Consider the following 4,178-nt stretch of genomic DNA (forward strand, 5'->3'; position numbering starts at 1 on the left):
CTCTATTATCCACCATCTCTGTACTATGCACTCTCTCTCTATTATCCACCATCTCTGTACTATGCACTCTTTCTGTATTATCCGCCGCCTCTGTGCTGTGCACCGTCTCTGTACTGCGCACCAGCTTAGTCTCTCTACACCTTATGGGCAACTGAAGGCACTGCCAAAGTAAACTCAACAAATTCGTAACTGTCTGTATGATTTTTTTCTTAGAAATAGAGGTGATGGGAACTGCCTGCCTGCCTGCCTGCCTGCCTAGAAAGCCTGGTGAATGTCACTGTTGGTTCTAGGGAGGCCAAGAGTCAGTGGCAGCTGTGTCCTATCACCAGTGTCCCCTTCCCCAGCCTGGCACCCTTGTGCCTCAGAAGAGAAGGCATGAACCGTGCCATGGAGGACAGCAAGGATAAGGGCAACTCACTAGACTGTGCACTGACATTAACCAGTTCATCTTCAAAATAATCAGAATCAATGTGAGTGGATAAAGAACAAGAAAAAAATTACACCGGGCCCTGTAAACTGTCCCTGGCCACAATTGCCTGGTGTCCTCCATCTGATCCTTCATTTATCTTAAGCCTGAATAATAAATATTCTTCTTAGAAATGTATCTCAGGAATGGAAGAAAAAGTATTCAATGTACTCAACCCTATTATGAAACTAATTTATAGCTTTCATAGGAAAGCTATAACCCAATTATAGCACAAGAATATGAGGGAAGGGGAGTGGGAGGGGAGGAGAGGGGAGAGGATGGATGGAGGGAGGGCGATTGGTGGGATCACGTCTGTGGTTTATCCTATGGGGGTACATGTGAGTCTTTCTAAATGTAGAATATAAATGTCTTAACACAATAACTAAGAAAATGACATGAAGGCTATATTAACCAGATGGATGAAAGTATTTTAAACTGTATATAGAAACAATACACTTTACCCCATGATAGTATTAATGCACACAGCTAAGATTTAATAAAAATAAATGAATAAATAAATAATCTGAGCCCAGGATCAAGACAACTTCACAAGCATAATTTATATCTCAAAATCTAAGCAGACACCAAACAGTGGCTAATGCTATGGATATAAATTCCAGCTTGTTCATGAGGTGACCTTCTATGGTGAAAAGAATGGGCAAGAAGTGTCTCTCGTCACTAACAAGTTGCAGGCCTTCAGATCTCCAACCCTTACAGAGGACGCTCTCAGGAACCTCGGCAAGTGCTCAGAGAGCACAGGGAGGATGTCTGGGATGTCTGAGGCCTTCCTAACGGATCCTTTCCCCTGCTCAGCAAGTTTTGCTTCATTTTGCAACCTCAGGGTGTTGGAGCTGGAAGGATGCTCGCCATCCTCATTGTGCAGAAGGGGTCATCAAGGCCCAGGTGGGCAGGCTCCCAGATGCAGCTCCCAGCTGCCACTCCCAGGCCTGAATTACGTGTTAAGAGCAGCACCTGCCCACCTGCCGTTCCTCAGACAGGTGAGGGTACCCCGAGATCATTGACAGGCCTGTTCCAAGAAACTGACATTTGCATCCTCGCTGATTTACTTGGCAAAAACAAAATATTTATGTACCAGTGAGGAAGCTCAGACATGATACCTGCCTCTGTAGAAATATGAAACGTGTATATCATTGTGCTGCAGAGGGCCCCAAAGGAGGGGAGCCAGGCAGGACCAGAAATGGAACTTTCCCCCATGAAGCATGAGAAACAACCTTGGAAAAAGTTACCACGGCCAGTTCCCAGGAGCACACAGCCTGCTCTCACGTGCAAGCATGCATAGACACACCAAGTCCCAAGGACAAGAGAGAGGTAGCGACTCCCTGCAGAGAGCCATGGCCATCCTGAGTGGCTACTCCGACTCTTCTCCAGGAGTCCCTCCCAATGTCAGGGCACCAGGACCAACAGTGGCCCTAGGAGGATGGTCCAGGCTGCCACTTAGTGTGCACTGTGCCTCATGACAAAGGCCAGCAGGTCAAAAGTTGCCCATTACCCCACAACATATGACAGGCTTGGGCTGGGAGACAGCAAGTCCCATCCTGCCTGCCCTCCAACTCCTCCTCTGATAGAACAAGGGAGAGGAGTTTGCACAGGGGCAAGAAATATTTTGAGCACAGGTGCCCGCTGCTTAGGCAAATGCTGTGTCTGAAGAATGTGGGGCTCCCTCTGGAAGCAGGTGGGTTTGGGCACAACCCTTTAAGCTGAGAACACCTTGTTCACTCTTTGCCCTGGAGAGAGGTTATCCTGCCCATCTCTATCTCTACAGCTGCAGCAGAGGGCAGCCTGCTTCCAGGACAATCCCAGTGCACACAGATCCACAGTGAGGATGGTTGCTGCCCCTCCCAGCATGTCACAGTGGCCGTGCACACAGCTCGTGCTCAGTGCCCTCACATTCATCCTTCATTACCAGGTCCTGGCAGGTACTGCTCCATTTTCCTGGCCATAGGGGCTGCAGAGAATGAGAGTAGTATGATGTCCCCTCCTCCCAGCAGGGCAGGTGTATCCTGACCAAGGAGTCCCCTGACCAGGGAGCTGTGACTGGCATTCACATTCCAGGAACAAGAATCACTTGGTGCCCAGAAGAAAAATGCCACCATCACAGGCTTTACTTGCTGATTGGCAGCCTAGGCCAAGAGGGAATTAGGGACCCCAGAAAGGAGTGAAATGGGTCCTCCTGAGCCTGGGACGGGTTGCATTTCTCTCCACAAATATCTGCAGCTCTGTCTCCCTCCTGTGCGGGGCATGATCAGGTCAAAGGCCCCCACATCAACTTCAGCTAAGTAAGAAACATTCTATAACTAAGTGACTTAAAATACAGCTAATTACTAGTTCACAACTGGGTGGGGTGAGAATTTGAACCAGCCTCAGCTACAAGGTTCTTCTTGTGCCACAGCTGCTGGGTCAGCTGGGGGCTGACCAGTCTGGGAGTCCTCACTCAGGACAGTTACCACCACCACCCCTCCTCTAGCAGGCTCACGTAGAACAGCTCCAATGGCCACTGAGTGGGGTTTAGGGAAAAAGAGACAGAGGCAGGAAGGGAAAGCACAGGAACATGGAAGCCTTGAGGCCAGGTGCGGGCTGGCCCATCACCACCTCCACCGTATGCTGCTGGCCAGACCCAGACACAGGAGAGGGAAACTGCTGCACAGCCACATTTAAAGGGTTTGAACCCAAGAAGGAGTGAGGAACTGTGGCCATTCTTGCCCCCTGCTGCTACAGTCCCAATAACTGACCCGGGTGATACACAGGAACTCACCTTCAAGAAACCTCTGGATTTGAGCAGAGAGAGTGTCAGAATGCCAGGTGACCAGTGTGGAGTGAACCAGAGGGCCTCTTCTGAATGTCTGGGCCATTTAAAAACCCTGAGATTCTTACTCAACTGGACAGAGTGTCTCTTCTGCCACCAGCTCAGTGGTCAGAAGTAAGAGCAGATTGTCTAATTTAGAGAGAGTAACAATTCTTATACCCAAGTGTTATGGACTGAAATCCATACTCACTAAAAACAGATGAAGTGGCCTAGGCTCAGAGAGGCTAAGTAACTTGCCTATGGTCACACAGCTGGTAAATAACTGAGCCTGAACAGCCTCCCTCCCTGTTTGCCACCACCACAGCCCATGATTCTACAGGTGCCTGGAGCTGAAGGAGAAAGGCTCACACACGGATCTTGGTATCCAGAGAATAAACTTCAGTCAGGCACCGATAGCTACAGAGAATGAGGCAGGGTTTCACAGAGTTACACTCACATTATTATCCAGTGTCAAAATCTCTGGCCCTGGGGGATAGCCCCCTACACAGAGAGAACCCCTGCTGCTGGCCCCCAGGACTCAGGCCACCTGTGTCCCTCATTGAAGCCATTTGGAGGCCTTTCCCCTGCAGACCCACCTTCCTGCATCCCTGTCTGAGCCAGGAGTGCAGCAGACATCCCAGGGGGCCCCACTGAAGGCTTTTCAGTTTCTGCTGGTCGATTTTCTGGGTCACATTACCTTTTTAGGGCATTAGCAGCCTGACTGCTGAGGAAATTGAGCTCCCAGTCCTCCAGGGATGGCCCAGAGTGGCTGGGAGGCACCAGCAGTCTAAAAACAACTCCTGGGCAGCCAAGCACAGTGCAGGGAAGGCCCAACTTGTGGCTTCCCTGACTGGCCGGCCCAGGACCACAGCAAGGGAGGCAGGACTGGCTGTTCTAGTTTCATCAGAA

The sequence above is a fragment of the Otolemur garnettii genome, unplaced genomic scaffold (genome assembly GCF_000181295.1).
Source record: "Otolemur garnettii isolate 467f Iridium unplaced genomic scaffold, OtoGar3 scaffold00105, whole genome shotgun sequence".
Classification (NCBI taxonomy): Eukaryota; Metazoa; Chordata; class Mammalia; order Primates; family Galagidae; genus Otolemur; species Otolemur garnettii.